Source organism: Pseudorasbora parva, chromosome 6 (genome assembly GCF_024679245.1).
Source record: "Pseudorasbora parva isolate DD20220531a chromosome 6, ASM2467924v1, whole genome shotgun sequence".
Taxonomy (NCBI): Eukaryota; Metazoa; Chordata; class Actinopteri; order Cypriniformes; family Gobionidae; genus Pseudorasbora; species Pseudorasbora parva.
In genome coordinates, this window is record NC_090177.1 from 10,047,022 (window position 1) to 10,072,102 (window position 25,081).

Consider the following 25,081-nt stretch of genomic DNA (forward strand, 5'->3'; position numbering starts at 1 on the left):
GATTCTCGTTACTGGTGTAATAGGTGTAATAAAAGGAAACCACAAAGCCAGAAAACTCTGTCAATGGCGGGGAAAGAGTCAATAGATAACTTGGAAAGAACATCCCTGACTTTGTTACCTGGGCAGCTGTGTTTGGAACTAAAGATGCATTTTTCCATTAGGGATGCTTACATTGTTAACTAACAAATGCTATGATATCATTTTAATCATCTGATCAATAATGAAGTGAAAAAACACGGTCTTGAGCTTGGAAACACGAATGGAATACATTTCTGACAGCGGCAGACAGAAGCTCCTCCTCCAGAACTGCTAGAAGAGAGTGTGACAGTATTGTGAGAAATGACTCATCTGATGAGCATCTTCAGTTCAGGTCATCCCGTCTTCCTCCGGCCGCTGAACCTAAAGGTTTTCATTAATCCAAACGCCTGTCACTCACCGACAGCCAGATTATCATTTCATTGACTTCGTAGCAGGATGTCAAGTGCTCAATGTGGATGGCCTTTAGCTTTTAAGGGCCGAAAACCGTGTTCTCAAGTACGTGATGCAGAGCAACCTTTCAATTCATGAGGAAGGATCTTTATGGGCGCTTATGTAAAATGTAACTGTTTTGGAGCTACACCGATCAGGCATAATATTAGGTCACAGCCACCAGGGAATACTGTTTCCATGAAAGAAAGTGTACATGGTCTGCAACAATGCTTAGGTAGGTGGTACAAGTCAAAGTAACATCCACATGGATGGCAGAACACAAGGTTTCCCAGCAGAACATTGCCCAAAGCATCACACTGCCTCCTCCGGCTTGCCTTCTTCCCATAGTGCATCCTGGTGCCATGTGTTCCTCAGGTAAGCAACGCACATCCAGCCAACCATGTGATGTAAACATGATTCATCAGACCAGGCCACCTTTTTCTGTTGCTCCGTAGTCCAGTTCTAGTGCTCACTGTTGGGTGCTTTCGGCGGTGGACAGGGGTCAGCATCGGCACCCTGACTGGTCTGCGGCTATGCAGCCCCATACACAACAAACTGAGATCCACTGTGTATTCTGACACTTTTCTATCAGAACCAGCAATAACTTCTTGAGCAATTTGAACTCCAGTAGCTCGACTGTTTGATCGGACCACACAGGCCAGCCTTCGCTCCACACGTGCATCAATGAGCCTTGGCCGCCCATGACCCTGTGGCCGGTTCTCCACTGTTCCTTCCTTGGAGCACTTTTGATAGATACTGACCACTGCAGACCGGGAACACCCCACAAGAGCTGCAGTTTTGGAGATGATCTGACCCAGTCGTCTAGCCATCACAATTTGGTCCTTGTCAAACTCACTCAAATCTTTACACTTGCCCATTTTTCCTGCTTCTAACACAATGTTGGACAAAATGTCCACTTGCTGTCTAATATATCCCACCCACTAACAGGTGCTGTGATGAAGAGATGATCAGTTATGCCTGTTATGTGTTATGCCTGATCAGTATATATATATACTGATCAGTATATATATATATATACTGATCATATATATATATATACATATCATATATATATATATATATATATATATATATATATATATATATATGATATGTTTGTGTGTAAACTACAAGACAGGCTTGAAGAGGTGTGTGTGTGTGTGGTTTTCAGTAAGCAACATCACCCCAAAACCATTAAACAACTTTGACCTTTCATGTCAGATCACTCGAACAGAACAACACTTAAAACGAATGAATGTGTAAGGCTGCCAACCCGAGAATAGCTTACTTAAAGTTGTTTCACAATACGACCACACAATTCAACACATTTCCTGTGAAGTTCTGGCTCTGGATGGATCGTCCGTCTAAAAGTTATTGGCAAAGTGAAAGATGCCGCTCCCATCAAAGTGATGAAAATGCAGCAGTGGTTTTGCCTCAGTGGAGGTCACTCATCGGCATTATGACATCATAAATCTGCGCTAGAGCAAGTGGCGCGTACAGCTGGCTGATGAACAATTGGCAGGCAGCCCATCAATCTGCACAAATCTCCATGTTTGACTCTTCATATACAAGACCGGCCCCCAGGAGCCACTCCTTCAATCTCAAGAATGCTATAGGATCACCTAGAAAAAATGAGCATGTCATGAAGGTTAAATCAAATTGGCTCTTGTTGACTATGTTGCCTACGTGCACGCTGTTGCGGTTAGGGGACATTGTACAGATGAATTCGTTTATAGTCCACCAGCGCTCCGATAGGGAGTCATTTATCTTTTCAACAACAAAGAGTGCCTTTCCTCTAGGAGAGTTCGGAGGCTCGAAATCTCCTGCATGCATAAACCATCACTGATTCGCCATTTCCAGTCAAGATTTGAGCAAAAAGACAAGTCTGACAGGGTGCTAGACGATTCTGACAACCTCGTTTCATTATTGATCGAACAAGACCGCGAGAGCACAAACTTGATCTTCCCATTCTGAAGTACATTAGAAATGCAGCAAATCAGCACAACCAAGGCCACTGCGCAGGGAAAGCGAACAATACAGAAACAGCAAAGGCACAATGCTTGTGTTCAAAGGCTTTTCAGCAAGCGCAGTCAACGCAACATGCAAGAAAACGCAGGTTCTCAACTGGTGCGTCGGAAACCCAACACGGCCTGGGTTGACAATTACATACACAGGATTATCAACTTGTAAAAGTCTTTTGTTGTTGGCTACCCTTTGCAAAAATAAATAAAGCTATGGTCAAAAGTGATGAACATCTCTCTCTATATATATTAGGGGTGTCCCCGACTAAGGATTTACACATTCGAATCAGAATTTTCTAATCTCTCTATGGTCGACTGATAGTCGAATCATCTATGTGTGTGTAAATCATAGACCGTAAAAAAATAAACGTATAAAGGGGTTGGGAAGGGCAGGACACTAGTCAGCAGGAGGCTAAGACTATTTTTATTTTACTTTACACACGGCACACAGCCACCACTTTTAATAAAGTGATCAAAACTAGGCTACACTACACATTCGTAAATTAACCGTTCTCTCATAACATTTAAAGGCCGCGATCGAAACAGAACATCACACAAATATATAAAAGAACATTTTGATAAATAAACCTAAAAAAATACCTGCCTAGAGAGGAAAAGAACACTTTGAGTGTGTTTATATGCGCGCTCTTAAGCCGATTGTGCCTAAAGGGGTCTCACAGGGATCTCACACCACGCAGACTTGAAGATTATATACGCGCAAGCTCAATTTTGAATCGAGGAAATATACATTTAATCGCCGCGGACAGGTGTCGAATGCCGCCGTCGGTGTATATGTGTTTTTTAAAGGTGCGGCGGGTCCGGTGTGAAGCTCAGTGCCGTTAAAGGGGCGACCACTCAGCGCCGCGACACATCTTTATAACACTAATATTGAGCACACCCATATTGGCAAAATGGTATGATCCTCGTTTCATAACACCCGCGAAGATTCGCCCATGAGATCAGTGGTTGAATCCGGTCCTGCATATCGATGCATCGAATCTTCGACTATTAGGGGTCACCCCTAATATATTATATTATATTATATTATATTATATTATATTATATTATATTATATTATATTATATTATATTATATTATATTATATTATATTATATTATATATTTAAAAATAATTGTGATTCAATAAATTTAAAGTACAACTAATACATTTCAATAATAATGAATTCATTTTTTTTACTTTATATCATAAAAAATATTTATATATATATATATATATATATATATATATATATATATATATATATATATATATATATATATATATATATATATATATATATATATATATATACACACTAAAAAATGCTGGGTTGTTTTAACCCAATGTTGAGTCAAATATGGACTAACCCAGCAATTGGGTTGTTTTAATCCTCCGGTTGGGTTAAATATTTGCTTAAGACAACCCAATCGCTGGGTTAGTCCATATTTGACCCAACATTGGGTTGTTTTTTACTCAGAATTTTTTAGAATATCTGTCTGTCTGTCTGTCTGTCTGTCTGTCTGTCTGTCTGTCTGTCCTAATTAAATAATAATTTCAATAATATATAGTCAATGTTTTTATAATAAGTATATAATAAAGTAAATAAAATAAATGTGTATAAATGTGTATTATAAATATTAATATATAATAAACACTATTTTAACCATATATTTTAATTAATTGACAATAATTTTTTTTTATTTTAAAAATTCCAATACATTTGTACAACAATGAAATTTCTTTTCCCATGCTCTCAACACATTTAAGCCTTTTGTTTAAGACTGAGTTTCAATTATATGGTAAAATTCCATCAAATTGAATACTATTATTCATATTATGAATTTTAAAAGAGTAAAAAAAATAACTAGACCTTAAAGCATTGTATAAATAGTCATGGAAAAAAAAATCACAAACATTTTTAAATGTGTGTTCATTCTGTGCGATCTGAGGCAAACACCAGTTGAGAACCATCATAGTAAAAGTCTCCTTACCTCGGTGGGGTTCTTTACATGCTCAGCATTGCGTGAGACTGGACGGACCGTCCGGAGCGCTCCTCATAGGCCAAACCCTCACAGCGAGTCATTCTGGAAACAGACGGCAGCTCAGTTAGATATTCAAATCAGAACCTTCATATTCCTGTGAAATGAACACATTCAGTTTTTAAGCAGCTCAAGAGGATGAAATTAATCTTCACAGATAATTAGCCAGAATATAATACCACGATCAGGAGACTAATGATTGACTAAACGTTTAGTGTTTGCTTTGTGTGGTGTTTCACTGACACAAAATCAAAGCAGTGTGTGTGTTTTTTTTTAACACGCTTGAGCTTAGAAAAGTAATAGCTGTTCTCTTCAACAAGCCACATGATCCATAGCACATAATTAGAAGGATGGGTTTATTCAGATCTTAAATATGAGGAATATTAGTACAGCTAATAACTAAAGATTCAGTCTAAGTTAAACCTTCCCAGACTAAACAGGATTTAAGAACATTCCGGATTAAATGTTTGTGTAATAATGATTCGCCATTGACAGCCATTTCAAGGTCTGGGAAGCACTCAAATTGAGTTCAGGTAAAGCTCCCTGAGAGTCACCGAAAATTAATTCTGATCCTGTCCTGATTAAATATCCTTAAAACATTTCCCTCAGCGATATAATTTGGGTTTTATTGCACCAAGGTCTGAACCAAATGAATTTAGCAGCAAATTCAATAAACAATCCAGGTATGAACAGCTCACTCAAATCTAATGAAAGGCAATGAAGACCTCCCTGTCCCTGAACATGGTGATTTTAATCCTGGGTTTGATCAATTACTCTCGTCACCAACAAGAAAAAATCCAATAAAGTCGGGAGAAGTGTTAACCTTTATTTCATCAGCCACTTGGTGTTGTTCAGAGCTGGATAGTTTCTACACAACGGTATTCAAAAAAGCCAATGTTCCAATACAAAATCAGCATTCATTTTAATTTACATTATATCATAATAGATTACAGTATCAATAAGAGATGGATGGGTGTGAAATGCCATATGGATAGATGGGTGGATGGATGTGAAATACCAGTTAAATAGATGGATGGGCGGATGGATGTGAAATGCCAAATGGACAGATGCATTTTAAATTCCGAATGGACAGATGAATTTGATATGCCGGATAGACGGATGGATGAATTTGAAATGCCGGATAGATGGATGGATGGATGAATTTGAAATGCTGGCTGGATGTATGGATGGATTTGAAATGCCAGATTGGTGGATGGATGGATGGATGGATGGATGGATGGATGGATTTGAAATGCCGGATCAATGAATGAATGGATTTGAAATGCCAGATGGATGAATGGATGGATGGATTTGAAATGCCGGCTCATTGAATGGATGGATTTGAAATGCCAGATTGATAGATGGATGGGTGGATGGATTGATGGATGGATGGATTTGAAATGCCAGATGGATGGATGGATGGATGGATGGATGGATGGATGGATGGAAGGATGGATTTGTAATGCCGGCTCAATGAATGGATGGATTTGAAATGCCAGATTGATAGATGGATGGATGAATGGATGGATGGATGGATTTGTAATGCCAGCTCAATGAATGGATGGATTTGAAATGCCAGATTGATAGATGGATGGATAAATGGATGGATGGATGGATTTGAAATGCCGGCTCAATGAATGGATGGATTTGAAATGCCAGATGGATGGATGGATTTGAAATGCCGGATGGATGGATGGATGGATGGATGGATGGATGGATGGATGGATGGATGGATTTGAAATGCCGGCTCATTGAATGGATGGATTTGAAATGCCAGATTGATAGATGGATGGGTGGATGGATTGATGGATGGATGGCTTTGAAATGCCAGATGGATGGATGGATGAATGGATGGATGGATGGATTTGAAATGCCGGCTCATTGAATGGATGGATTTGAAATGCCAGATTGATAGATGGATGGATTTGTAATGCCGGCTCAATGAATGGATGGATTTGAAATGCCAGATTGATAGATGGATGGATGAATGGATGGATGGATGGATTTGAAATGCCGGCTCAATGAATGGATGGATTTGAAATGCCAGATTGATAGATGGATGGGTGGATGGATTGATGGATGGATTTGAAATGCCAGATGGATGGATGGATTTGAAATGCCGGATGGATGGATGAATGGATGGATGGATGGATGGATGGATGTGAAATGCTGGCTCAATGAATGGATGGATTTGAAATGCCAGATTGATAGATGGATGGGTGGATGGATTGATGGATGGATTTGAAATGCCAGATGGATGGATGGATTTGAAATGCCGGATGGATGGATGAATGGATGGATGGATGGATGGATGGATGGATGGATGGATGGATGGATGGATTTGAAATGCCGGCTCAATGAATGGATGGATTTGAAATTCCAGATTGATAGATGGATGGGTGGATGGATTGATGGATGGATTTGAAATGCCAGATGGATGGATGGATTTGAAATGCCGGATGGATGGATGGATGGATGGATGGATGGATGGGTTTGAAATGCCGGCTCATTGAATGGATGGATTTGAAATGCCAGATTGATAGATGGATGGGTGGATGGATTGATGGATGGATTTGAAATGCCAGATGGATGGATGGGTGGGTGGATTGATGGATAGATTTGAAATGTTGGATGGATGGATGGATGGATTTGAAATGCAGGATGGATAGATGGATGGATGGATGGATGGATGGATGGATGGATGGATGGATGGATGTGAAATGCCAGATGGATGGATGGTTAGATGAATTTGAAATGCAAGATGAACTGATGGATGGACAGATGGATAGATAGATAGAATAAGAAAAGTATCATTCGACAGTCCATGCACACCATCATCTTACCAGAGTTCTGCGCATCATTATCTGCAGCCCGGTCACATTGCTGTCATATGAACTCATTACATCCATGTTTAATACAGCAAGATGCCTTCTGTTATGTCAGATATTAAAAAAATTATTTTGAATTTTGAATCAAAAAATGTTGTGTTAAAACCCTTGGCAGTCCAATGAAATATAAATACATTAAACATCATGACTGAGGTACGTCATCCGTCACAATGGAAATCAAGCTCAAGTTGAATGTATTGTTGCAGTCAACATTAGGGGCTTTGCACTGACACTAACAAAAACTGCTAAACATAAATTCAAATAAAAGACAGGAAACCAAAAACACCACAATAAGACCCAAAACCAATGAGTGACAAGTCAAGCGAAATGTTTCAGAGCGGTGGAAAAGCCTTCATCGATGTGCCAAAGAAATCAGCGCGGGTTTGAGGTTACAGATCCTACATCAGATACGAGCAGCCCAAACATACTCTCATCCAAGCATGACTATGCAAAAACAAATATCGTAAATTATTCAATGCGGCTGGACTCTGTTTCAGAAACACATACCGTCAGCCGCTGTGATAAACGCCCAGTGAAAGCTTTGATTCTTCAAATAACACTCGTATAAATAGCTCATTTATTTGATTTACAAGACAGCGCTTCTTCGTCCTGTCTTTTTCATCTTCATAGAGAGTGTGCAGTGCCCTTTGAAGATAAGCTTGGGAAAATAAGAAAATATGAGTGTAAATGAGAATGAAGTGCTAAAAATGGCTTGATCCCATCCTCCTTCGACTTCAAGGGCTGCTTTTTATAATGTCTGATCCAGTGTTATTACCACTGAGATATAGTATTTTAGTTTTATTAATAATATTTTGAATTCGTTTTTATGTTTAGAATTTCTGTTTTTATTTTAAATTTAGAGGTTTTTTTATTCATTTTGTTGTGTTTTTGTCCTTTTGATGTATTAAAGGTAGGGTAGGTAGGAATTATCTAAAACACTTTTGTCCAAATTTGTTTAAACTTTCTTTATATGTCAATACATAATAAAAATGTAAGTACTCTGAAAAAGAGAGTATAAAAATCGAGTGACTCTTGACTTTTTAATCTGCAATAAACACTGCTCATTATTTTCGTTCGGGACGAAACAAGTGATTGGCTTGGGCGACTGTCACTCTTGCTACCATGGCAACCACCGCTACAGGTTCTGCCCACACATGCACGCACCACTAGGAAGAGCATAAGCATTCAAAATTCACAGTGCCGGGTTTTGCAGTCAGCGAAGGCAAACAGTGCAAAATAAAGGAAGACCGTACAAGAAAAGGCAATGCACAAAAAGTCTTTGGATAAACAAAGAAATCAAACGCGAGTAAATATCGGCGTGGCTTTCCAACAATGGTGAGAACTGAGGGACCTGAAAAACGACTCCTTGCTGGCTGTATTTCTGCTGGACAGGTAATCTTTCATTTTGATTATACATTTTTTTGGTTTATGTTTTCATGAAGCATGTATCAAGAGCACATGAAGCTGCCTAATATAGCCAACATAACATTACTTAGCATAAAGGTACAATATTATACACTTAGCCATTAGTAGAGATGATAAATATTCAATATGCTAAGCTCAAGTTGATCGCTGTCGTGTTAAATTTTGCAAAATGTAAACATTTTTGTGTAAAAGCTAGTACACCGCATCCAGGAACTTTTTTTAGAACTAAGTTAGCTTTAGCTACTTCTAATCAACAATGCTTTCATCACGGAAACTCTTACATGCAAAACACTGTATATGTTATGAATCTTACACGAAATTCATCTTCATTACAGTATAACTGATTTTATTGGAAAAACATGATGCTACCCATTTTCTTTGCCTTATAAATATAACTAGCTTGTTACCGAATTAAACAAAAATATATTTTAAACTTTACCAGTACCGGTATTCTAGCTTGATAGTGAGTACTAAAAGGCATCTTATCTGTTTATATTCATACTGATAAGGCTCGATTTTGAATTACATGTGAATGTGATTCTGACATGATGTGACTACATGCACACTGCTCAGGTCTCAGGTCAATAATGCGTCTTCCAGCTGATTGGTCGGTGAGGCGCGTTCATGTATTTTGGGGGCGTAGCTTTGGAAAGAGCCCAGAAGAGAGAAGGTGGAGTGAATGGAAATAATGAGCTGTCTTTAAAACAGTCGTGAGAGGTCTACAGACACTCAATTTTTATACTTTCCTTTTCAGAGTATTAGTTAGTTTAAGTTCAATTTAAACCCAAAAATGTAAAATATTGCCATGGATGGATGGATGGATGGATGGATGGATGGATGGATGGATGGATGGATGGATGGATGGATGGATGGATGGATGGATGGATGGATGGATGGATGGATGGATGGATGGATGGATGGATGGATGGTTATGAAATGCCAGATTGATTAATCGATGGATGGGTGGAAGGATTTGAAATGCTGGATGGATGGATGGATGTGAAATGCCAGCTGGATGGATGGATGGATGGCTGAATGGATAGATGGATGGATTTGAATTGCCAGATGAATAGATGGATGGATGGATTTGAAATGGTGGATGGATGGATTTGAAATGCCGGATGGATGGATGGATGGATGGGAAATGCTGGATGGATGGATGGATTTGAAATGGTGGATGGATGGATGTGAAATGCTGGATGGATGGATTTGAAATGCCAGATGGATGGATGGATGGATTTGAAATGCCAGATGAATGGATGGATGGATTTGAATTGCCAGAAGAATGGATGGATGGATGGATGGATGGATGGATGTCAAATGCTGGATGGATGGATGGATGGATGGATGGATGGATGGATGGATGGATTTGAAATGCCGGATGGATGGATGGAGGGATAGAGGGATGTGAAATGCCTGATAGATGGATTTGAAATGCCAGATTGATGGATGGAAAGATGGATGGATGGGTTTGAAATGCCAGATGGATGGATGGATGGATTTGAAATGCCAGATGAATGGATGGATGGATTTGAATTGCCAGAAGAATGGATGGATGGATGGATGGATGTCAAATGCTGGATGGATGGATGGATGGATGGATGGATTTGAAATGCCGGATGGATGGATGGATGGAGGGATAGAGGGATTTGAAATGCCTGATAGATGGATTTGAAATGCCAGATTGATGGATGGAAGGATGGATGGATGGGTTTGAAATGCCTGATGGATGGATGGAGGGATGGATGGGTTCAGTATACAGCTACTGTATATTTGAATTGCCGTCAATGAAGAAAGATGTTTCTGTCAGCCCACAGGTGTAGTTCCAGCATCTCCCACCAGGGTCAAACTGAAGGAGTATTTTAAGGGTCCACTGGAATCAAAATTTTAGTTTTTTAGCTATTAGTATGACTGTTTTAGCCTTAAAGTTATGAATAAGCTGGTATGTTCCAAAACTATGACAAAATTTGCATTTAGGAGATATAAGTATTCAAAATGTACAGTCTCTCACTTCCGCTAAAACGAATCTCAGATTTTGGTGACATCATCGCAGACTTCACTCTCGTCAAATCTTCTGTCCAATCAAAATGCTCTGTTGAATCTAAAGCCCGCCCCCTAAACTGCCGAAGCTGCGGCTGAAATCAGTCAGTTGTTAACACACATTTACTCATTTCTACATGGTGAAAGGCACACAGCACACTATATATGTGATAGGAAACCATTCAGTGTAAATATGCTTTCATTTGAGGCGAATAAAGTCTGTTTTCACATTAGTGAACAGTAAACAGTGTTAGAGGAAACTGGCTTTACCAAACAGAGAAAGGTCCGCTCTTGCGCTCTAGTCAAACTGTGTATTAACGAAACGCTATTGGCTGTTTCAAAAAAGGGGAGGAGCTGCTAACAGCTGAAGCCGTTTCAGGGGAAATTACATCAACACATTGAATAATGCGGCGCGTTTCAAGGCACTTCAGTGGGCCTTTAACTATGTGGTGTCCTATTCTGTGGGGGATTGAATCTTGCACAACAATGTCAGCGAACAGACAGTCTTGTTTTTCATGTTCACTCCCACTGCTGTCTGCACAGCTGCCTGTGACCATCCCCTTCCCATCTCTCTCCCCGCCCACACTGCGACACAACTATGACATCAGACAGGGGGCATTAAAAGCACGCATCATAATCAGACAGAATGTTCATTGCATTTCACTGTATGTTAAGAAAAAAATAAGAAACCCAAGCATCCCAAGAAAATTCTACAGCATTCTCTGTCAAGGTTCGCCAGTCTCGTCTCTAAGATCCAATTTGAGGCCCCCTTGTGAAGGGCCGCTAAATTATTCATGAACACATTCTCTGCGGGCACAAACAGCAATATGAGCAGAAGAAAACGCTGAAAGGAACTGATGTCACAGGGTCAGGGGCTTATTTTAGTGACATATTTTAGCACTGAGTCCAGCTTGCAGTAAACACCAACAACATGGGATTATTTTAGAACTTAAGGTTCTTTCTCACTTAAACCAGTACAACAAAACATTTTTGATAATCAGTCTAATACTTTGGGATATACATACATAAATGGTCAAGTGGAAAGATTTGAGCGAGTTTGACGAGGGGCCAAATTGTGATGGCTAGACGACTGGGTCAGAGCATCTCCAAAACTGCAGCTCTTGTGGGGTGTTCCCGGTCTGCAGTGGTCAGTATCTATCAAAAGTGCTCCAAGGAAGGAACAGTGGAGAACCGGCCACAGGGTCATGGGCGGCCAAGGCTCATTGATGCACGTGTGGTCCGATCAAACAGATGAGCTACTGTAGCTCAAACTGCTCAAGAAGTTAATGCTGGTTCTGGTTTGTTGCATCTGTGGGACGTGGTGATTAAACAAGGCCCCACCTTGCAACATACAGGACTTAAAGGATATGCTGCTAACATCATGATGCCAGATACTACAGCACACAGCACACCTCCAGGGGTCTAGTGGAGTCAATGCCTTGACGGGTCAGGGCTGAAAAAGGGCGACCAACAGAATATTAGGAAGGTGGTCATAATGTAATGCCTGACAGGTATATATATATATATAAAATCCCATCTGAATAAGCAGATCAAAAACTTTGAATCGCAGCACTAGTCAAAACACACATTACCAAATCACATTCAAAAAAGACAAAAGACTGTCAATATTCTGCCCGTCTGGAGACACATTATTTGCGACAAGCTGTGTTTTGCTCTGAGCGAAAATCGCACCATCTGGGAATAAATGTGGAAATTTATTTTCACCATTTCCAGTGATATTCATTTCGCTGCCACAGATTCTGTGACTGGTCCGTAGCACCTCACAGCTGTCTAATTCACACTCGCCCACACATGAAACTTTTTTGTTGTTGTTGTGTAGGTGTTCTCTACCTGCAAGACCCACTCCAGACACCAAACTAGACTAACAAGCTAGATTGACATCTGATTTACTCAGGATCTCCCCCCACACACACACACACTCACGCAGATATTGCAGCAGAGGGTGGAGGCTGAAGGGTTGTCAAATGAAATCTTTATGGGGTAAAATGGCCAAATATCCCTCCTGTCTTCCCCATTTAGAGATTCATCTGCTCGCTAGCAAAATCCCATTTCCAGCCTGTCAGTCTTGAAGCCACCCCTGATGATTCCAGTGGGAAGTTCAGTTTATTTAGAGTCGTGGAAAGAAGCGCTGCGACTCAGCATAGGGTTCATCCAGGAGCTAATGGCTGCTTAGCGCCCTCGACTCTAGAAATTCATACATAATGCTTGACGTCTGTGGAAGAGCCTTAATAACTCACTCTATGTGATGCAGCAGCCAATGGAGAAATCCAAATGAGGACTCTTTAATATCTCAGTAGTGTCTTTTAGGTGTCACTGGGATTAAATGGAAAGTGAGATCCTTTTCATCAAAAGAGATCTCAATGTGTCAAACTGTGCTGAGATCTGCCAAGATTCCAAAATCTGTAATAAGTCTGATCTCAATATGAACTCAAACATTTCTCATAAACTCTTATTAATTTATACCTCTATATTACTGGATATCAGCAATTTATTGACGTTTACTTCTCTTGCTGCTATTGCTGCTGCGGTTATGCTGCTACTGCTGTTATACTGCTGCTGTTGTATTGCTGCTGCTGCTATACTGCTGTTATTGCTGCTGTTACTGCTGCTGTTATTGATGCTGCTGCTGCTGTTATTGATTCTGCTGCCGCTATTATTGCTGCTGCTGTTAATGATGCTGCTGCTGCTATACTGCTGCTTTTGCTGCCGTTATTGCTGCTTCTGCTGTTATTGATGCTGCTGCTGCTATTGTTGCTGCTGTTATTGATGCTGCTGCTATTATTACTGCTGCTGTTATTGATGCTGCTGCTATTATTACTGCTGCTGTTAATGATGCTGCTGCTGCTGTTTTTGATGATGCTGCTATTGACGCTGCTGCTATTATTGCTGCTGCTGTTAATGCTGCTGCTGCTGTTATTGATGCTGCTGCTGCTGCTGTTATTGATTCTACTGCTGCTGTTATTGATGCTGCTGCTGTTATTGCTGCTTCTGCTGTTATTGCTGCTGCTGCTGTTATTGATGCTGCTGCTGTTATTGATGCTGCTGCTATTGCTGTTGCTGCTGTTATTGCTGCTGCTGCTGTTATTGATGCTGCTGCTGTTATTGATGCTGCTGCTGTTATTGCGGCTGCTGTTATTGATGCTGCTGCTATTATTGCTGCTGCTGTTATTGCTGCTGCTGCTGTTATTGATGATGCTGCTGTTGTGAATGATGCTGCTGATGTTATTGCTGATGGTGCTATTGTTATTGATGCTGCTGTTACAGGTCCTCCTCAAAAAAATAGCATATTGTGATAAAGTTCATTATTTTCCATAATGTAATGATAAAAATTAAACTTTCATATATTTTAGATTCATTGCACACCAACTGAAATATTTCAGGTCTTTTATTGTTTTAATACTGATGATTTTGGCATACAGCTCATGAAAACCCAAAATTCCTATCTCAAAAAAGTAGCATATCATGAAAAGGTTCTCTAAACGAGCTATTAACGTAATCATCTGAATCAACTAATTAACTCTAAACACCTGCAAAAGATCCTGAGGCTTTTAAAAACTCCCAGCCTGGTTCATTACTCAAAACCGCAATCATGGGTAAGACTGCCGACCTGACTGCTGTCCAGAGGGCCATCATTGACACCCTCAAGCGAGAGGGTAAGACACAAAGAAATTTCTGAACGAATAGGCTGTTCCCAGAGTGCTGTATCAAGGCACCTCAGTAGTAATAGGTTTCACTTTATGACAAAAAGATTTATGGCTTTGACCTTTTGACCTTTTGCCCGATTGAACTTCCGGGGTCACGGTCATGGAGGGGTTTCCGGTATGATTTATGACGTGACCTTTTGACCTTCCGGGGGGGGTTATGGGGATTACGGGTATAATTTATGACGTCCCCTTTGATCTTCCGGGGTTGGTGGGGATTACCGGTGTAATATATAATGTTTTTGACAGATGTTTTTATCCTTTGAAGTGGGTATGATAAAGTTTTTATCCTTTGAAGAGGGTATAATATATGATGTTTTTGAAGTCGTTAATAATATATGAAGTCGTTAATAATGATAATATATGTTGTTTTTTATCCTTTGAAGAGGGTATGATATATATTTGTGACGGAAAGTTTTATCCTTTGAAGTTCGGGCTATCAGGACCCTCCTCCTCCTCCTCATACCATATTATCATGCTGTACTGTGAAGTGTATCTCACACAAGCCTTCTCTGTTAAGTCTTATATGTTTTTTAAAATAATATAAACGAAAATCTACCCCACAAAAGTTGAATGTTTATAAAAATAGCTTAATAAAAAAAAAAAAAAAAACCTGAACCATCCATTTCAGTTTTAAATAAAATGGAGTCACAAAAATTAGCAAATTGTATCAAAAAGTGTTTATATAGTTGAAGAAAAAAAACACACTGGTTATAAAGCAATACAATGTATGAAACGGTTCACACAAAATCATTTAGAGATATTATTTAGCAATATTTAGTGAACCTGCATCTAACATGGCACATCTTTTAAAAAACAAAAGTTCCTGAATATCTCCCGAAGCGGTCTCTCTCGCCCATGGGGTCGGGTGTGTGCGTTTGCAATCCTGACAGCTTGTTGTTTTTAATATCTATACCGCTTCAGATCTCACCTAAAATACGGACTCGTTCTACCCTTTTGAAACGTACCTCATCTGTTGGAGTTGGACTATAAGGCCTCACAGGTCACGACACGCATTAAATGTTTATAGAGTTGAAGAAAAAACACACTGCTTATGAAACAACGCAATGTTCACAAAAATCATCTAGAGATATTATTTAGTAATATCGTAATCATAATATTTAGAGAGTCTGCATCTAACTTTCCACATCTTTTAAAAAATAATTAAATAATACATTAATTAATATAATTTATAAGCTGTTTTGCTCATGGGTCAAATTTTGATCAGGGGAATACCTGAAACGCACACGCACACAAACACGGTAATTTGTTCTATAAAATTAACTTTTCTCTATTTTAAATGAATAAAAACAAATGTTACTAAAATTATTTGAACACTTTTAGTTATAGTTTTAGCAAAATATAATAATAAATATAAAAATAAATAAATAAAAAAATACCTTTAATTTTTAGAGAGTTGAAGAAGATAAAAAGCAAATAGTTTAAGCCAAAACACCCTCCGATCCTCCCAGAGTACTCCACTATGAAATGAATGCTTCAGACCCCCCCTTGGACGGGAGGGGTTAGAGCTGAGACTCTGTACATCATGTCACAGCACATGTTAAGTTTGTCTGCCAATGCCTTTCCAGAGCCAATATTTAGTTTGTACTAATTTTCTTTCAAAGTATAATCTTTAAAGTTTAAATGAGATCTAAATCCAATCTTTAAAGTTTAAATAAAGTCGTATCTTCTTTATCTACCTATGAGACAACCGTATAAGATCTGATGCCACATTGTAGGAATGATTTTCCTTAAATTCAACCTAAAGTATATTCTTACTAAAATCGTCTGTTCCAAAACTTTAGCTTGTTTAAAATGTAAAATCTTAGATCTTATTTCTACAAATATTCAAAGCAGGTCTTAAACTATTAACCTTGTATGAACCCCATGCTATGAAACACATCGACAAAGTTTGTCATCTGTGGTCAAAGACACTGCATAAGTAACGTTTAATTTTACTCGTCTTATGTCTAAGCACGATCTTTAAATAATAACCGGTCATATCTTATACTACTACTATGGTAGCCGTGATCTAGGATTGTAAGTCGCATATGATTTTTATTTTCTTGCATCTTCCAAACTGGTCTTCATCAGTTTGGAAACATACCCTTTACATAAAATATACTATCAGTTATCTACTCAAAATGCATAGAATTTTGAAAATGTAATGCTCATGTATGTTGTATGTTTTTGAGACAGTTTGTCTGTTGGCCAGCATGAACAGACTTTGGGAGAGCGGATGACGCTAGGAGGGAGATTGCCCTTTGACCCCAACGATTTTGCAGCCCCTGCAAGGTAGTCATTCATTTCAGTTGTTATTCACCAAAACAGCACAGAGTGAATCTTTAACATTTAAAATTGTGCATAAAAACCTTACAATTAAACTTACATTTAAAGATGGTACATGTCCCATGGATCTATATTTTACTTTTCTTAGTTCTACAAAGTTTCAATATCAATTAAACTCCTAGTTGACAATAATGTTTGCTGCAATGCACACAACTGTAAGATACACTACATATGTAAGATAGCAAAATAAAACACTGTACGACACTAGTTTAACATTTGAAGAAAAAGTTTACCAAATGCGTCTACATATCCGTTGTGTTCTGACACAAAGCCGTTAATTGGTACATTTTGCTTTATAAAATGTACTTTTCCTATGTCTGCAAAGTTTCATGCTACTTTTACTAGCCTGATAAAAATGTAGTTAATACATTGTGAAACAAGACAATCACGCTACCAAATACATTTGATTTTAAGAAAAAGCAATGTTTTAAAATACAACTAAACAAGATTATTTTCTCTTTTGACAAACTATTAGAAAAAATACTTTCTCTGTGATGTTGGAATAGACCTAGGTCTTTTTAAAGTATCACATCAGGCATGTAACAATCATGCGGTACAATGATCCAGATGAAGCTTCTTATCAAACAAAGACAATTATATTTATCTTTCACTTGTGAATATTTGTACGCTACTATCACACTTGCCATTTTTAATAGTCTTTACTATTGCCTTACGCATCCCGGTCCGGCTAAGTTATCCGTTATTTCAACTGTTTATGTCTTTTTCCTTTATTATTTTTGGCTCAATCAAATCGATATCGATTAAAGTTTATCGTCATTGCATCTTCCCTATACGGATACAATCCAAACATGTTCTTTGTAGGAATTATGTGGGACACAAAACTCTGCGTAAATTCAAGAGGCCTAGAGGAAGAAAGCAGTGAAATTGTATAAGAAAAAATGTCCGCTTTATTGCGATACACATTTTTCCCCCATTGCCTATTCTTAGTCGTATGATCAAGATTACTGTTCACATTTTACTTGCCCGGCGGTATTTGTTTTTAGGTAAAGATTCCTATCTGGTCATTGTCAGTGCAAGCTTGTGCAAATCATTTTAAGCATTTTTATTAAACGTCTGACTAAACTTATTTGTTTTCTTTTGACAAACCTACATTTCAAACGATTCACCTCCAATGTTCCACAACCACAGGGAAAACATTTTGTTTTGCAACACTCCTGAAACCTAATCTTAGTGAATTTTTCCCACCTAGAACACAAAACTTTGTTCATACCAAACAAGTACGTTTTACCCATGTTGACTATTTAACTATTTTTTGTAGGTATCATGACATTTTAGAGGAATTACTAAAAGATTAAAACACCAGAATCACAATGTTTGTTGATGATGTGATTGTCATATTTAGTTAAATTTCAGATGACCGTTTTGTTTGTTGAACTTTTTGACAAAGGCTCTTCTTTGAGCACCATCAACATTATAGGAATAAATGAAAATTAAGAAATGACACGACAGTCTTTCTATTTGACCGTGTTTGACTAAAGTGATATTTCTTTTACTGTCACTACAGTCCCAGTCTCATCTACGATGAGGAATCACATGAACCGTCACCGTGAAAAGTAAGTCTTGCTGTTCTACAGCTGAAACATATACGCCTGTTGCATTCATTAAAGTTTGCGCTTGTTAAACAAAGTTAGACTCCTCTTATAAAGGTTATAGACACATTTTGAACATTAGCCTTATGCTCGTTTTATCCACGCACAAATCTCTATGTAGTTCGAGAAGTACATTTACGAAAGTATCATTTTATAATCAATTTAGGAAAAAAACATTCACAAGCAATTGTGAAAGTTTGTTATTTTGGATTTGTAAATAATGATTTTTACTACTCCACCGGATAGGCATGAGGTTTGGATGATTTTAAATGTGTGACCAAACTCTTCTTTTGACAAACCAACATTTCAAATTATGTAACGAATCGTTTCTTTCAACATCCCACTTGACATTAAAGATTGTGACATGTCGTCAACTATCATCGACATCTGACCCTGACGTAATAAACAAGATGTGCTAAAAATTCCATCTGATTTGTTAGCGGGATAATACCGCATCAACATAACCTGTTCCTGTTTTAGGTTATAGGTCAATTCAAGCATAATCTTTATGCAACAATTAGTACGCGTGCACAATTTACCACAAATGTTTACCGCGGATAAGATAAGAGACATTCAGCTACAATGAAATCATAATACAGAAATCCTTTCTTCTGATCTATTGTAAAAGTTTGTAAAGTAGATTTTTCCCTGCCAGTAGAGGACAGTTTTACATTTTGTTTCGAAGACTACACTTTGAGCAGAGTCAAACTGGCATAATACACCATTAAAAAAATTAAACTATGTTATTTTAGGGGGTCTGTCTGCATAATGCATCAACATGAATAGCGAGTCTTGATCTTTTTGAAATATTACGTTTACCATCCACAGAACAGGGGTTAGAAGCCGTGACATGATTAATCTCACTGAGTCTGTTAAAGCGGCTGGTGTTTTATGGCTATCGAAAGCACCACATTCTTGTTAGTCACATCAAAGCTACAGCCCCTACCTACATGATTTAGTAGGCCTATTTAAAGAAGTTAGGAAACGGTCTGCAACTCTAGCGTTACAATGACTACTGAAACATCTTTGGTGGGTGTAACACCGACAAGAAGTTCTGTTGAAACGGTAGAAAACCTTCCTTACGCACTACAGAAAAAACAGAGGATCCATTTGACCAAGTTTCTTCATGAAGATGAAGATTTTGTCAAACAGGAATTTCTGCTAGGTGACGTTTATATCGGTGGGTTTGTTTTTGACAAGACATCACACACGGTCAAACTCTACGCCATGGAATTTTTTGAAGAAGAACTCACATCGGAGACACCTTGCGTGCTTTTCTCCGCTAAAGACTGGTCGTTTTTCTACAACCGTGTTTGGAGCGATCTTAATGGGGTTGCTAGTAAAACCTATTACATAAACGAATGGGATGGAGCGACGCCCAATGTGAGGTACAAGGTGACAAAGGACAGTAAGGAACCAAAGCCTGATGATTACGTACTCGTATCAACCTGCAGGAACAAGACGCTACATGAACAAAACCGCCTTAAGTTGCGTAAATGTTATGAGGAGGCTGAAATTCGAAATTCAAAGTATTGGCTTCAAAGCAGCAGTGATTCCGACTCTGATAATGACTTCCCAATTCCAGAGGACTACCCTTTCGAATGCTGTACAAAGAGTCTTGTCCTCTTGTGGAGTGACATGCCTATGCTGCACAGCACCTTTTCACTAATAGACATGTTCTTTAAGCTGAGTTATATGTTGAGTGATACTGAATGATCAATCAATCAATCAATCAATCAATCAATCAATCAATCAATCAATCAATCAGTATTGGCGTATTACATGGTTAAGTCCTTTGTATTGAAAATATTAATACGTTTCAGTAAAACCATGCAGTATTTTAGCAATTACATTGTAATTGTAATGTTCCTTGTTTTGTGTTACTTGACATTATCTTAGTTTTTTTGTTTATTGGAACCAATTTCAATACCCTCTATGTTACAAACTTAATAATAATTCACTCAAATTGTAGAATATTGTTTAAAATTGTTTGTATTTTTTGAAAAACATTAAAATTATTATTGATGTGTTACATAAAATATGCGCATTGTGTTTTAATTTTTCTTGAGACAAATTAATATGACTGTGTCAGTAAAAGTCTTTAACTGAAAATATCATCTTAGCATTATCTTAAAAGTCTGCACAAAAAGAAATTTCAACACTATCTAATTTCTGTTTTTTGTTTTGTTTTGTAAATCATAACTGGACTGCGTTACAATTATACACTTCTCTCTGGTGACATGTAGGACTTTTAACATGCGGGTACTTGTAGGACACAATCTGTAGGCGCATTTTCCAAAACTCGAATCACAATTCGCGCAACGACCTTCTGTTCTTACCACACATTAACACAATCCATGTTGGTTTCACACAATATCCAGTCATTTAAAATAATTCTAAAATGCATACATTTTCTGTGCACACATGCTTAGCCAATACCAAAAATCATGGTTTCTTCCGGTCTTATTTACAAATGCTTGAACAGTACGTCACAAATGAAGAGCTAATGGTCCAATCTTTAAATATAGTATAAAGCCTCTACTTCTGTAATAATACTGTTTGTAACAAGCTCAGACATTGTTCATAAAATAATCACAAATGATTGAACCTTTTATTTTTTAATAAACCGTTTCTCGACCTTGATACACTTAAGCTCTCTCCTAAAGTTGAAGAACAAGCTGCTCAAGCAAGCTCTTTGAAAAATTATTTACCCTGTGACATCTAAAATGTTCATTGTGTGCAACCTTTACACTTACATTTCTATTAGTTGCATGTACTGCACATTATTTAATAACGAGGGTTGCCATCATTTGATAACTGTTTTGAAAAAATATTTTTACATTTTAAACATTTCAGAATTTTATTTCAGGTTTTTGTTAGTTTAAAAGGCTTTCCAAGTGTTCTGATACTGAGATGACACTATCTATGCATATAACTGCTAGTTCCAATATCTGTTTAATATGTCATTGAACGCTGATGTTTATCATCACTCAAGCTGTTTAAACCTTTCAACTGATTTCAAGCATTATTATAACAGTAACATTTAATTATATTTAAAACAATTACCAGCATATCATAAAACAAGTAAAATGTATTTAAAAGAGCAAATTATTTTAAGTAATTACATTAATTACATCAGACTTGTAAGTAAAAAATACTTTATATAACTTAACAGGACAAGTTACATTTAATTATTACTTTGTAAATTTTACTCCGCATAGTTCAGTAGATTTCCATATCTGTAAAATTTACATAAAAAATTATTAGAGCAAAAACTTGCCAAAATCTACATTTCAAAATGTAACCAATGGAATCAAAACACAGCAAAACAAATTCAAAATGTAATCATTCCGTCAAAACTCTATCAAAACACTAACTATTGATGTCATTATGAAAAAAACTACAGGTAGAACACAGTACAATAGGAATGCCATTTTTTTTGTATTGTTTTGCTGTGTTTTGATTCCATTGGTTACATTTTGAAATGTAGATTTTGGCAAGTTTTTGCTCTAATAATTTTTTATGTAAATTTTACAGATATGGAAATCTACTGAACTATGCGGAGTAAAATTTACAAAGTAATAATTAAATGTAACTTGTCCTGTTAAGTTATATAAAGTATTTTTTACTCACAAGTCTGATGTAATTAATGTAATTACTTAAAATAATTTGCTCTTTTAAATACATTTTACTTGTTTTATGATATGCTGGTAATTGTTTTAAATATAATTAAATGTTACTGTTATAATAATGCTTGAAATCAGTTGAAAGGTTTAAACAGCTTGAGTGATGATAAACATCAGCGTTCAATGACATATTAAACAGATATTGGAACTAGCAGTTATATGCATAGATAGTGTCATCTCAGTATCAGAACACTTGGAAAGCCTTTTAAACTAACAAAAACCTGAAATAAAATTCTGAAATGTTTAAAATGTAAAAATATTTTTTCAAAACAGTTATCAAATGATGGCAACCCTCGTTATTAAATAATGTGCAGTACATGCAACTAATAGAAATGTAAGTGTAAAGGTTGCACACAATGAACATTTTAGATGTCACAGGGTAAATAATTTTTCAAAGAGCTTGCTTGAGCAGCTTGTTCTTCAACTTTAGGAGAGAGCTTAAGTGTATCAAGGTCGAGAAACGGTTTATTAAAAAATAAAAGGTTCAATCATTTGTGATTATTTTATGAACAATGTCTGAGCTTGTTACAAACAGTATTATTACAGAAGTAGAGGCTTTATACTATATTTAAAGATTGGACCATTAGCTCTTCATTTGTGACGTACTGTTCAAGCATTTGTAAATAAGACCGGAAGAAACCATGATTTTTGGTATTGGCTAAGCATGTGTGCACAGAAAATGTATGCATTTTAGAATTATTTTAAATGACTGGATATTGTGTGAAACCAACATGGATTGTGTTAATGTGTGGTAAGAACAGAAGGTCGTTGCGCGAATTGTGATTCGAGTTTTGGAAAATGCGCCTACAGATTGTGTCCTACAAGTACCCGCATGTTAAAAGTCCTACATGTCACCAGAGAGAAGTGTATAATTGTAACGCAGTCCAGTTATGATTTACAAAACAAAACAAAAAACAGAAATTAGATAGTGTTGAAATTTCTTTTTGTGCAGACTTTTAAGATAATGCTAAGATGATATTTTCAGTTAAAGACTTTTACTGACACAGTCATATTAATTTGTCTCAAGAAAAATTAAAACACAATGCGCATATTTTATGTAACACATCAATAATAATTTTAATGTTTTTCAAAAAATACAAACAATTTTAAACAATATTCTACAATTTGAGTGAATTATTATTAAGTTTGTAACATAGAGGGTATTGAAATTGGTTCCAATAAACAAAAAAACTAAGATAATGTCAAGTAACACAAAACAAGGAACATTACAATTACAATGTAATTGCTAAAATACTGCATGGTTTTACTGAAACGTATTAATATTTTCAATACAAAGGACTTAACCATGTAATACGCCAATACTGATTGATTGATTGATTGATTGATTGATTGATTGATTGATTTGATTGATTGATCATTCAGTATCACTCAACATATAACTCAGCTTAAAGAACATGTCTATTAGTGAAAAGGTGCTGTGCAGCATAGGCATGTCACTCCACAAGAGGACAAGACTCTTTGTACAGCATTCGAAAGGGTAGTCCTCTGGAATTGGGAAGTCATTATCAGAGTCGGAATCACTGCTGCTTTGAAGCCAATACTTTGAATTTCGAATTTCAGCCTCCTCATAACATTTACGCAACTTAAGGCGGTTTTGTTCATGTAGCGTCTTGTTCCTGCAGGTTGATACGAGTACGTAATCATCAGGCTTTGGTTCCTTACTGTCCTTTGTCACCTTGTACCTCACATTGGGCGTCGCTCCATCCCATTCGTTTATGTAATAGGTTTTACTAGCAACCCCATTAAGATCGCTCCAAACACGGTTGTAGAAAAACGACCAGTCTTTAGCGGAGAAAAGCACGCAAGGTGTCTCCGATGTGAGTTCTTCTTCAAAAAATTCCATGGCGTAGAGTTTGACCGTGTGTGATGTCTTGTCAAAAACAAACCCACCGATATAAACGTCACCTAGCAGAAATTCCTGTTTGACAAAATCTTCATCTTCATGAAGAAACTTGGTCAAATGGATCCTCTGTTTTTTCTGTAGTGCGTAAGGAAGGTTTTCTACCGTTTCAACAGAACTTCTTGTCGGTGTTACACCCACCAAAGATGTTTCAGTAGTCATTGTAACGCTAGAGTTGCAGACCGTTTCCTAACTTCTTTAAATAGGCCTACTAAATCATGTAGGTAGGGGCTGTAGCTTTGATGTGACTAACAAGAATGTGGTGCTTTCGATAGCCATAAAACACCAGCCGCTTTAACAGACTCAGTGAGATTAATCATGTCACGGCTTCTAACCCCTGTTCTGTGGATGGTAAACGTAATATTTCAAAAAGATCAAGACTCGCTATTCATGTTGATGCATTATGCAGACAGACCCCCTAAAATAACATAGTTTAATTTTTTTAATGGTGTATTATGCCAGTTTGACTCTGCTCAAAGTGTAGTCTTCGAAACAAAATGTAAAACTGTCCTCTACTGGCAGGGAAAAATCTACTTTACAAACTTTTACAATAGATCAGAAGAAAGGATTTCTGTATTATGATTTCATTGTAGCTGAATGTCTCTTATCTTATCCGCGGTAAACATTTGTGGTAAATTGTGCACGCGTACTAATTGTTGCATAAAGATTATGCTTGAATTGACCTATAACCTAAAACAGGAACAGGTTATGTTGATGCGGTATTATCCCGCTAACAAATCAGATGGAATTTTTAGCACATCTTGTTTATTACGTCAGGGTCAGATGTCGATGATAGTTGACGACATGTCACAATCTTTAATGTCAAGTGGGATGTTGAAAGAAACGATTCGTTACATAATTTGAAATGTTGGTTTGTCAAAAGAAGAGTTTGGTCACACATTTAAAATCATC

General features: G+C 37.3%; 1 protein-coding gene across 1 annotated transcript in view; it reads right to left on the minus strand.

The window, feature by feature from the left end:
- Positions 1-25,081, minus strand: part of dlgap4a (discs, large (Drosophila) homolog-associated protein 4a) — a 250,759-nt gene that overhangs the window by 179,155 nt on the left and 46,523 nt on the right. The window contains exon 2 of the mRNA XM_067445553.1: positions 4,481-4,573. The gene's annotated coding sequence lies outside the window, so the exon portion shown is untranslated. The remainder of the gene's footprint in view (positions 1-4,480; positions 4,574-25,081) is intronic.